At 38.1% G+C, this 12,744-nt stretch overlaps 1 long non-coding RNA gene across 10 annotated transcripts in view; it reads left to right on the forward strand.

The window, feature by feature from the left end:
• The window catches only part of LOC126636429 (uncharacterized), an 88,182-nt gene extending 78,829 nt beyond the window's left edge, over positions 1-9,353 (forward strand). For all 10 annotated transcript variants that reach the window (XR_007627981.1, XR_007627976.1, XR_007627977.1 and 7 more), the window contains one exon: positions 8,514-9,353. This is a non-coding gene — a long non-coding RNA (uncharacterized LOC126636429). The remainder of the gene's footprint in view (positions 1-8,513) is intronic.
• Positions 9,354-12,744: the final 3,391 nt, after the last annotated feature.

Below are 12,744 nucleotides of genomic sequence, written 5' to 3' on the forward strand. Positions count from 1 at the left end.
GTGAAGTCAACAGCAGAACTCCCACAAGAGTCAGCAGTGAGGTGAAACAAGACTCAAAAAATGAGGTTATACTTTTTTGGGATTGTTCAGCCCAAGTCAAATAACTGAAACCAAACCACATATCTTTAAAATTCATTGTAGATTAGACTAAAAACAAAATCCTTTTAGGGCAGTGTTTGGTATCAGTAAGAGACACTCAGTGAATAGCTGATGCTTGCAAAGGTTAGAAGGTAAATGGACAAGCTGTATGAGGGGATGGCTCACCCCACATCCGGCAGTGTGAGCATCGAGATGCTCCCCCAGAGCTATGCAACATGTTAACTTTCTAATCAGCCTATCTTTCTTGACGTGCTGCTGGCCTTACATTTGGATTTGCTTACACAGACTCCCATCAGCTTGAACAGGATTCTGCAAGGGGGATAGTAGTCCCACTACATATAAAGATTGGGTCCTATAACCACATTATCTTAAAAGACCAGAACTCAGTTCCTATCAGAAGCTATTTGCTCATTTGAAACTGGCTAAACATTAGCATCTTAGAAATATTATCTGAAGTTGCTGAACACTAATATTAACCTGCTGCATGCTTGGAGTGCTCTGATAAAATGCATTTGCTGTGGTAATTGTTATATTATGTTCAGAAAAGTGCCAAGAATATAATTGCTTGCAAAATGACTGTGCAGTTCAGCTTTAATCTACATGGCAAAATTGTTTACTAAAATTAAAAAAAAAAAAAGAATCCAAGTCTTTACATAAACAAATATATTCAGAAGGAGACTCTTTATTAAACTTTTAACACCAAAATTGTAGTCATAGGGTTTTTTAACCAGATGCTATTTGTTGCATTTGCTGTTTGTTAAAAACAAAATCAAAAAGCACATAACACCCAAGAAAACCCAACAACAAACAAAACCCCCAAAACACAACAAACTTAAACCACCAGAGGATGATTTCCTTAAGAATGTTCTCTCAGGTATGTCCAGAATATTAATTAGGCCCATCTATTTCTGTCGGATAATAACAATGTCCAAGAACTGAATAGAATCTGTGACCTGTGAAAGGGCCATTCATATGCTTTAGTCTGCCTTAGCGCATTCCTTAACAAGTGAACATAGACCTTTTTCATAGTCATCCTAAATGTTTCAACTGTGTGTTTCATGGTTTGGTTCTTGTGTCTCCAAAACACATAGCTTCCCCCCACACATCCTTTCTTTCTTTTCTTTTCTGTCTCTTTGCTCTCCCTTTCTCTCTTTTTTTTTTTTTTTTTTTTTCAGTCTAGTGGGAAGTATTCCATGCTCTCCTCATTTAAATGCTTATGCCTTTATGGTTATTTTTACTGCCATACCTATGGGGCTTCTTACTGTATTGCCTGTAGCTGAAGGATATTTTAAAGGAATTAAATTTATTCAGTTTAAGTCTTCAGGGGGATACAACAATATCTTAAACAATTAGCAATAATTAAAAAGCATCTATTCGAACTGTGCAAAAAGCAAATAGATTTATTTAAATACAGTAGTCACGCCTAAAGGTTTTTGTCATTAAAACCAGGAAGGGTCTTGCTTCCTTCCAACCCTTTCTTTTTTTTAAGCAGTTACATTTTTTAAGTTACATTTTCAGCAGTTACATTTTTTAAGTTTTTTACCAATTGGTGGTTCAGAGCGTTTCCCGGAGGGAAAGTGTTAGGTATCACCAAAGCCTCCACAGGGCTGACCTAGGTATGCTGCTTCACTGCCTAAGCTGAGACCAGAAGTTAAACTACTTCAGAACCTTAAGAGCATGCTCTCTTTAATGTGACTTTTCTGTGTTCTCCACACTGGCTGTAAAAATATATCTGCTGTAGCATAATTTAGTGGAGATATAATTAAATATATGTAATTGCTGTGTATCCCAGTAACTATAATAATTACAATAAACACCAAAATGACATTAGAAATATTTCAAATCTCTGCTCAGTGTGTGATCCTTGGATTTGGTTGGATTTGCTGTAGTGACTCGGACACAGCAATATGTGTGTGAGCAGAACCATTTTCACATGAGTGCCAGAAGCAGTTTTTCCTGCTACCAGTCACTAGACACAGTGGAGGGTACCTTCAAGTGGGACTTCAGAAGCTACCTGTAGCTACACCTCAGTCAGAGCTCCTTCCCAAGGCCATCCTGCTTGGTTATAATGCATGTTTGGGAATGTAAAGTCAAATACTGGACGGAACTGGGACATTTTAACTTGTGCTGCTATGACTGAATTAGGGTCATCCCTTGCTTGTCTTTGCTTTACTCCCTCCCTCTCTGTTGAAAATTATGTTCATGTTTTTCTTGAAGACTGTAGCACCAAAAATGCTTCTAGGGTACAGTGTTACTTAAATATTTTTGGTAGCAGTTGTTAGTTAAAGATGCTCATCCCTACCTGAATACTCTTGGTCTCAGAGCACAGCTCATTGAACAGAAAAGAAACATGTGCTGATACATGATGGAGGCCAGTGCATGGCAGTCAGGGACAGGAAGGATTCCAGAGGGCTGAGCCTGAGCAGCAACTGCTCATGACAGTGGAGAACTGCGCTTGTCCTGGATTGTAATCAAAATAATATAGGTTCAAACTGAGAAAGTTTTGCTTGCATAGTTTATCAAGGTGCTTAAAAGCACTTGGATTCAGGTAGCCTTTTTTTTTTTTTTTTTTTAATTTATCCAAAAATGTATATATTTTACTATTGTGGTTTGGGTTTTTTTCATCTTGGAGTCTGAGAATGTTTTCATAAGGAGATGAAAGGGAATGGATAAATTCTAGACAGTTCATTGTAAGTGCCAAAGAAAGTAACAGCTATCTACATGAGCAAAATTTCTAACAGTGCCTCACATCCAGTGGAAAATGCTTAAGAGTTCACAAATAGAAAAAGGTTAAAAACTACTGACCTAAATAATTGGTTCAATTTTCAAGACTGCTGAGCATCCAACTGTTCTCATTGATTGTAAACAGATGATGATAACGAATAACAGCTCCCATAAGTTGATGAAAGGCATCTTTTCTGGGGAACTTCTCCACAGATGCTTAGAAGAAGGATACATCTAATACAAGTCTTTGATAAGGAGGAACATTTCTCCCTTGGTTGTCTATTTTGTATGCATAGCGCACATAAATATTTTTGCTTTCACACTATCTTATGTTTCTTAGAACTCAGTTTAGAATTGAACTGTAGCTGATAAGAGAAAGCATAAGACAAGATCTTAGTTTCACATGTGGATTGTATGCTGCCTCATACTTCAGTCCTGAAACTGCTTCCATATTTACTGTATTATTTGACCACCTTTTTAAAACTTCATAAATTCAACATTCTATAATACAGGAGAGTTAGAAAAATGTATAAATAATCCATTAAATTTTATACAAGCTTTAGATCTTTTCTTGGTTGCTGTATCCAACAGGTTTTATGTTTTGATTCCATATTGTTATGGTAAATACAGAAGAGTTGTGTTGTTTACTGGGAGAAAAATTATACCAAGCGTTACCAGGAGAAAATTGAAGCTTGCATTTTAATTTAAAATTCTGAATATTCTCTCTAAAGTTTTTCTTTTTGATGTTGTTCATATACTTCAGATCTCTTGGATTTTAGAGCTTTGTTTTAATTAATCTTTTGAAAGTTTTTGCAGGATTGATGTGGGCAGTGAATTTTTTCAGTCTTGTTATGCAATACTAATGCTTTTGTCTGGGAAGAATCTAAGCTGTAAATGTCTGCAGTTGTTTGGTCAAGGAGGATTGGGTTAGAGGACACCTAGAGAACACCATAGGGAGGTGATCAGCTCTGGAGTTCTGTGTCCAGTTCTGTCCTCAGTACAAGAGAGATGTGGAGCTCCTGGTGCGGCTCCACCGGAGGGCAACAAAAATGATTAAGGGCCTGGAGCACCTGTCTTACAAGGAAAGGCTGAGGGAGCTGGGCCTGTTTTGCCTCATGCAGAGATGGCTGAGAGGGCACTTCATCTATGTCTCTAAGTATCTGAAGGGACAGTGTCAAGAGGATGGAGCCAAGTTCTGCTCTTTAGTGCCAAGCAATAGGGCATGTGGAACAGGCAGAAGTTGATGCACAGGAGGGTCCACCTGTATATGAGGAAGAACTTTACTGGGCAAGTGACCACACGCTGGAACAGATTGCCAGGAGAGGTTGTGGAGTCACCCTCACTGGAGGCCTTCAAGAACCATCTGGATGCAATTCTGTGCCATGTACTCTAGGATGACCCTTCTTAAGCAGGAAGGTTGAACCAGATGACCCACTGTGGTCCATCCTGTATTATTCTATACTGCTCTGATCTATCAGTATTTTGGGTAGCTATGTTACACCAAAACTAGCTTCTTGCAAAAGAAACTTCAACACTTCCTGTAAGGGAGGGCATTAAGTTGCAATACTGACGCTAGCTGGAACCAGTTTAAGTTATACACAGATGAAGCCATCTGATTAGAACCCCACCAGGAGAGTATTTGTATAAACTCTTGATTTAATCAGTAATCTACTTTCAGGAACTTTTAAAGACATTGAGCTGAACTCCTTCCCCCAAAATCTGTAAGACCCTACTTAAAAACAGATATCCTGCATTTGGAAGCATTTATGGTCAGTGTTCCATTTTCATACAACTTTCTAAGCCTATCTATATGAGCAAAGTAGAATAGGATCTGGACCTAGTTAGTCACTGACAAATCATAATGGAGTGGTGTAACAAAAACATGCTCAGATGGAGAGGAAATCTCCAAGGTAGCTCCTGATCCTTGTGTCCAGCAAGTGAATTAAGCCATGCAATGGGTGAAGGCAGTGACAGCTCTGCAGGTACTGCACTGGCTCTCCTCGCGTACTGCTCCTTTTAGTGACACCCAAATGCACTTAAAACCATCACTTTCACATTGTGACTTAATAATTAAAGATAAGTTGTTTAATGAATCTATTGATCATCCTCTCCGTTCAGAAGAGGGAGCCAGAAAGCCAAACTCAAGGAATCCTGAGGGCCGTGGAAATACGAAGACTGCTGAGAACACACACATGCAAATGGCAAATTTGATTACAACGATGGGCTGTCTGTTTTGCAGCTCCTAGAAGCCCACCCTCAGCCATAAAAATGCAAAAATAGTGCAACAGGCAATGTGGCAGAACAGGGCTCTCTGTATTCATTCACAATTAGGTGTTCTATTCTGTTGTCACCAGATGCTGCCACGCACATTACACAACAGAAATGGGATTAGCAGGAATAACAAAAACCTGTCAAAGCACAAAACCATGGCCTAGTAGTCCTGACAAATTAAACAGCCTACAATGAGTGCCAGAGCATGAAAATCACTCACCCTTCCTCTTCTATCTCTCAGAGGTAGGCAGTGAATGCCTTCTTAAAGGCAGGCCACCATGCAGTCAACACTAGAAGTAGAGGAAAAAAAGGCATTTTCATCTCTGATTGAGTGTAAATTATGGAAAAACCACCTGACTAGTGAATATCTAAAAGATAGATGTTTCATTCTGTTAAATACAGAGTAATTCAAATGCTCCTGGTATGTCCTAAGTAGCCCATGTTAAAAACCCTGTTAAGCCTAACAATCTATTTTTGTATGTAGGAGCTTCTGTGGAGTGCTGTTAGTTTTATTTCTATTTGTGTAATGCAAGATCAAATAGGTCCAAAAGCTATGTAAAACTCATGTTTTGCTAACCATGCTCATGCTGGTGGGTCATCAACATGGGATGCTGGAGAATTCAGAGGATGTTTTTTATGTATTGCTCTGAGATGACTGTAGTCTTTATATGTTTTTAAAGTAAGAGTAGGAAACTCTGTTATAGCCTGTTTTACTTACCTAGACTTTAATAATGGTGTCATTAAGCTGAGCAGCCAACTGTGCTTGAAATTTTTTTAGAGCTATATAACAATTTGCTTTTTGTAACCCACTTGTCCATCCTGCATCAAATTCATGTCAAAAATGCTGACTTGTAACAAGCTTTTCCATGTGCAAGGCATCTTTGGATTTTGTGGGTTACCTGTCATTCATCCTACCTTAATATTCCCTGTAGATGGTGGTCATTGTCAATTTCTATTGCATCTGTACAGCTCTTCAGCTAGACATTTTTCTCCCAGCCACCCTCAGATATTATTTTCTTGTCCTAAACTTGGTGAACTTTTATTCTTGCCATAACCTCTGCTGTACGGTTCTTCATTTTTGCTGTGTGTGATTTCTAATAACAGAAGTCATGTCCATGTCCACTATAGGGAAATAGGAGATAAGTAGCTGAAAGATCAAAATCTTTAGGCAGCTTTCTAGGTGATACTTTCACAGTGTGCTTTTTTTTCTCCTTATGCTTCTTTATCCTCACTTTTTGTCCTCTCTAAGGGGTGGCAGATAAGTCACTCAGCTTTAGTGTTACTGTAAATTTAGATGACCAATTCAGCAAGGGTGACAAATACTGCTTTCTTGCCTCTTTCCTGACCCCATAAGATTTTGAAGATTTCTTCTGGGAATTACTTACAGAAGATGTATTTCTTCATCTGTGCCACAAAAGCCATTTTTCCCCTTTATTTCGGCACTCTGAGAAAGTCCTTGGAGTAATAGGTAAAATGTCAGAAATAATTAAGAAAAATACTGATATACACTGTGGCAGAGAATTATACCTTTTGAGATGGTCGTTGTGATCATCTGTAATCAGTCCCCTGACAATATAAATACCAGCTTTATCACCTTGGTTTAGATGATGATGTGTTGAATCAATGTTGATGAAGACTATATTTTGGTAACTTCAGTTAAAGGGAAAGAATAGTTTCAGTTGAGAAGCAGAGAATGTAAGTTCAAACTAGAGTAAGTAATTGACACAGAATACAGACATTCCTATATAAAATATAAACTTGATCCTAAAATCAAATTCTATTTCACTTCATTTCATTCATAGAAAATCTTCCTCATCTTTTTCATTATTAATTTTCCTTTTACTTCAAAATTGGATACCTCTATCTGTAAGAGTACTTAGATATCAACTGTTAATATGTTTAACATTTTAAACTCCTAGAACATCACATCTACGGTGGCAGGCAAGTGGCAAAGTCCAAACTCAAGATATCATTTTAATGTTGTGGAGTTAAAAGTAGATAGGTTCTGCTTACACCTTAAGGAATTTTCTGTGATATGGTGTGTCCATAGTATGTATAATAATATTGTCACAACAACAACAAAACAAAACAAAGCAAAAAAACCCCACAAATGGACCAGAGACCTTTATTATGGCACATGTGGGAAATGTGTAGCATACCATGGGGTTTACTATAAAAAATGACAGCCTAAGAGATAAAGGGGATTGGAAGATAAGAAATGGAGATTTGATGTTAGCATGATCGGAAAGGCAGAAGACAAGAAAAACTACAGGAAGAATAGGTATGTCAAGAAAATATGGGGAAAGTCCTGACAATAGCACAATTCTGTCCCTGAAAGATTCCTAAGAGCTTACTTTTTGCTTGGCATGGAGACCATGTATCCAGTGACTACCCATGTCCAGAAGGAATGTCTTTACTTCTTGGGGTAAGTGGCTATTTGAATTATTAGGTATTTATGTTCTTAAGAAAGAACCTTTTTGTCCTGCATCTTAAAAGAAAATGTCGTATTTATTTTCAGGGGAAATGTATCATGACTAGATTTATAGTACCATGTATTCAAAGATCAAATTGCATGACCACAAGCATTTATATTTTTATTTATAGGAAATAATATAAAGGAGTAAGAAGCATATGTGCAGCTTAACTATTGGGCATTTATCTTTTTCAAAATGCATTAGAAAGGCAAATGGAGTTGGAATGCCAGTTAAAAAGCTAGGATAACTCACTGTAATTTATTACTTTATACATTTAGGTAAATTCAAAGTACATATTATAGTGCCTTCAGTTCAACTGCTCTACTATATTTTATGAGGTACAAGGTAGCAATTGGTTACATAAGGGACTAAAGATCTGGTGCTAAATCCTCTTCAACTTTTAAATGATACTTCCATATTCTTTGATTTTTTTAAAAAAGCCTTAACAGCTATGTCTACATAGTAAGTAGGTACTTTAACATGCTTTGGAATGGATTTCCATATAAAGAGCCTTGCATCCACATGCAAACCTCTATAGACCACTCAAAAAAAACTTTTGCAGACCTTGAGAATTCTAGGATACTGGGACAGTGCTCAGGGCCAGAGTTCTCATGGTCTACATTACACTTAAAAATTAGCTGGGTCCAAAATTCTCAGGAGGAGTATGCTGTGTTCACATGTGTCCCTCAAGCCAAAAGAGTATAAACAAAACTAATCTACTGCCTCCAATCTTTTATACTAAAAAAACCCCATATTCTTCCAGAAATTTTTCTAGAGCTTTTCTGGTGTGTTTTGACCTCTCTCTTTCTATGCCTTTAAATTTCTCTTCTCCTTTTCTATCTATTCAAAGTAAAACTAACAGAGGAACAACTATCCTGTTTGCATCACAGATACAGCAGGTCTCTGATGACAAGCAATAGCTCAATGTTCATTTTAATTACACAGGCATGAAAATCCACTGAAGCTGACTTGAGAAGTCTACAGGTTGCTGCCTTCATAGACTTCTGTATTCTGGAAGCATGGAAAACTCCCTGATGCCTGAGACGTGCATGCACTCTTATGGAACATGATATGTGAGTATAATCTAATACGTATACAAGGCAGCTGAAGAGTACACTGTCTTTTCATGTAAATGTATCAGCAAAGTCCCCAGAACTAATTTCTGGAAGTGGTTAGGAAAGCTGACAGAGCATAGCAGGACTGGAGACTCTTTCTTGTTGCTCAGCAGACTGTTTTGAGTGGCTGGGCTCAGCAGAGCACCGCACACATTCAGTCAGTAAAAATTGTTGGCATCACCTGAAGATTATTGTTATCTCTGGAAGACTGCCTGTCGTGTGGATAGCTTTCATACACAGCATGATGTGTGGTATGAAGCAAGTTTTGCATATTTTCAGCCAGAATGAAAACCCAAGAGCTGCAGAGCATATCTGTGCAAGAAATAGCTAAAGACACCTGGCAAGAAAACCTGATGGCCTGGTGGCCAAAAACCTGGTTCTGCTGGAGCTTCTGGAACTGCCTCATCTCCTCAGCTCACTGCTGACTCCACGCTGCTTTGAATCAGGCTCTGTCCAGATGACGTTGCAAAGGCCGAGTCTGCCTTTGCATTTTAGCTTGGATCAAGACTGAACCTCCAAATTAAATCTTGTGACCATTTCCACTGCTTATGCTTTTGTTCATGTTGAGGAACAGTCTCAAGTGCATGAACTGGAATTAATTTTGGATAAAAGTAAACCAACCACATTTGACATAGTCCAGATAGGAATGGGTACTTGGTCTGTGGGACTAAACAAGAGACAGTCCAAAGTAAAAATAAATAAATTAATTAAAATTAAAATTGCTGGTAATGTAGATTTCTGGTCCTTTCTGTCAACTGTTTTACTCTGCAGATCTGCATCTTCTAGTCTGTACTATTTGCCAATGTGGATATAGCCTAAAAGTTCAACTGAGCTTTTCTTTCAGTGTAAAAAGAACTTTCTTACGGCTTCAGAAAATGTTTCAGTCTTAAAGAGTGAAATGGGGAAGATAAAACTTAACCATCTTTATCAAACAGTACACATCTGAGATAAAATCCCAAGCAAGTCCAAAGTGCAGTAATATATTTTAAGTGTTACTGCATGTCCAGGATCCTCATACAATTGTCTTTAATATATACATATATTTTAAAGCTGCAAATCAGAACTGTTATACACCAAAGCTGATGCCAGTGCACATGACCAAATCCTCTAAATATAAGCTCTGCTTGATTTCCCATATGATTTTTAGTGCCTGCTAATTTTTTATAGATCAGTTTCTGCTGCGATGCTGCTTATATGTGTATATATAAAGGTAAAGGAGACCAGCATCCCTCTTGGTGTAGCAGTCAGTTCCTAAATAAATCTTTACTAGGTGGGTGCCCTGTCACCCTAAATGCAGCATAAATCATAAATTAAATTTTAGAAATAACTCTAGAGCAGTGTAGTGCTGTGAATCTTTCATGAGAAAGGAAGAATCCATTTTGTAGTGTTTTGTTTCAGCGGGTTTAATAATGCTTTTTTTTTTTTTTCAGTGAGGACTTAGGTCATTTGGATTGTTTTCATTGAAATGAGAAAGCAAAGTACTCCTACCCAAATGAAAACAGATTTAGGGTTTTTCTCCCTTTTTTGAAAAACAAATGTACTTAGTAAACAACATAGGAATTGCTTAATACACTGGCATATCAAGCCATTTGTGTGGAATTGCAAGAAAGCGTGATAAAGCACAATTTGCTATTACTGCTGTTGGCAGTACTTTGAACTGGTGAAAGAGATACATTCCTTATTATTCAGATGTATTTTGCTTTGTGTGTTAGTAGATGACAAACATACAACCAGTTCTATAAGTCCTTGAAAGATTTGATATTTTCTTCAGTATTTTAAAATTAAGTTTGATCCATCCTAAGTTTCAGCATGAGTTCTCACTGGCAGCATGGCGTTAATAAATCATCAGAGCACCATTGATCAACTGGCTTATTTAACACTACGCAAACAGCAAGAACTTTTACTGGGCCACAAGCCCCACTCCGTGCCTTTGCCATTAGTAAAGTTAATTATTTCACACTGACAGGTTATTAAGTTCTCTCTAGCCCCAGAATTAATACAAAAAATACTTGGAAGAGACTTTTGGGCAAAGAGCAAGTTGGGTCAGATCTGATCCCAAATCAGATTGATCTGTTCTGGGTGAGAGAGTCACTACTAGCTCTATTCAGAGACTGATCTTCTACATCTGAAAAATGGGGGAAATTATCCTGGTCCTTACAATATGGTTACAGATTGACTGGGTCCCATTCATTTTCAACCATTTTCTACTCCTGCTGTAGGATAGCATTTCCCAAGTGCTGTAATCCTTGGGCAATTATCTTAGCCTTCAGTCTGACTTGGCTCATTACGTGTTTCTCTGCTCTCCATTCCTTGCCCATCTTTCTTTGATGTTGCGTTTTTATGCATTACTTTCCCCACATGCACTTGTAGGATTCAGCCTGTATTGGCTTTATTATAACTTTCACTATCTTCATAATGAACTGGCTCTGTTTCCTCATTTCATGTAATGAAAAGAAACCACTGTCAAATAGCAACCTTTAATGGCACAAAGTTCTATATCTCACTAAACAGAAACACTCAGATCTTCACCTGATAAATTTAGTGCAATTTGATCTAACTCTGTCTCCTTCAAAACAGCAGCCTGGTATCTAAATTAGGTCTTAGACTAGAATTATCATCAAGACTCTCTACACTAGGGAAACCCAGAAATATTTGGAGAATAATTCAACCCATATGAAGCAAATCCTTAAGTACAAGGTGAGGGTGTGTGAACACCCTCCATGGGGCTGGAGAGCAGCCCTGGACCCCTGGAGTCCTTAAGTTCATGTCCTTTTCAGAAGGAGCATTCACATAGGCCATATTCTTCAGTCTGCTGAAAAGGTAATGCAGAAGAAAAAGGGTCAGAAATCATGATTGCCATGGAGAGGAAGAAATACCCACTATTTTTTCTGATACCAGAAGTGTGGGGATTAAATGAAGGCAACATGCACCACCTCAGAGGGGATGACGATGGTTCTGCACAGTGGGGGCCCTCATGCTGGGGGTATTGATCCTTTATGGGGCGGTTCAGCAGGCAACTAGGGAAGTTCATGGAAGAGAAATCCAGCAAGGTCTGCTAATGGGAATCCTCTAAGTTGCAAATTTTTGGTGGCTGGCAAAGTTTTTTGGGTAAATATCACTGAATGTTTGTTCCTTGCTTGCACTAATTCCCAGGCATCTGCTTGGTCACTGTTAAGGCCAGCTAGGCTAAACGCACATCTTGCACAAGCTGGTTTTATTCAGTGCCTCAGCTGTCTGTCTGCAGCTGGTGGAGTGAATCTGCATCTCTGTTCACAACATGTGGTTGCAGGTTCCTGTAGAGGAACGTCTCTCCAGACCTACCAATGGGCCTGCTCTGGTGAGCCAAGATGCACATGTGCATTAGTGTTTGTCAAAGCAAAGCAAAGTTTCTAACTGAGTTTTAAATGAATGAGCTGATAGAAATGCTATCCAAATGATCACATTTCAGTTCAGCGAGACTGGATTTCTTTTCGTTTGAGAGAGCTCTGATCTAATTTTGTGTCTTCCCACTGGATTTTTATTCCTCCCAGTCAGCAATGTAATGGGTTACATTCTGGTAAAAGACACAAATATTTTCCGACTGCAAACCATCATGTTTCAGTGGTTTTGGCTTTTCAGATTGTTATCTGCAACTGTTATTACTACACTATTGTAACCACCACTTTTTTCCAGATTGAATGTACTGCTATTTGAACTCTGATCCCATGGATAGAACATGAACAGCACCTTTAGTAGGTTGGCAAATGCTGTCTGTTAAACTGTGGCCATTAAATGGACATAATTTTTTCGTATACATTGACCACTGAAAAGAGAAAATAAACTCTCTCTTTTTACTAATGAACGAATCATGTGAATTAGAATATTTAGCCATTTTAAAGCATGGAGAGTTTATGTGCTAAGTTGTTTGTGGGATTGAATTTCTATTAACTTTTTTAATTGGAGGTTGAATTCAGGTCCAAATGGGTAGATCTTAATAACCATATAAACAACTAATCACACCACCAGGCAGATCTTGATGTGTCTTCAATAATTAATTCAGTCAGATATCCTTAAATAATTCA

This window comes from Myiozetetes cayanensis, unplaced genomic scaffold, assembly GCF_022539395.1.
Source record: "Myiozetetes cayanensis isolate MyiCay16 unplaced genomic scaffold, myiCay2020 scf13, whole genome shotgun sequence".
Lineage (NCBI taxonomy): Eukaryota > Metazoa > Chordata > Aves > Passeriformes > Tyrannidae > Myiozetetes > Myiozetetes cayanensis.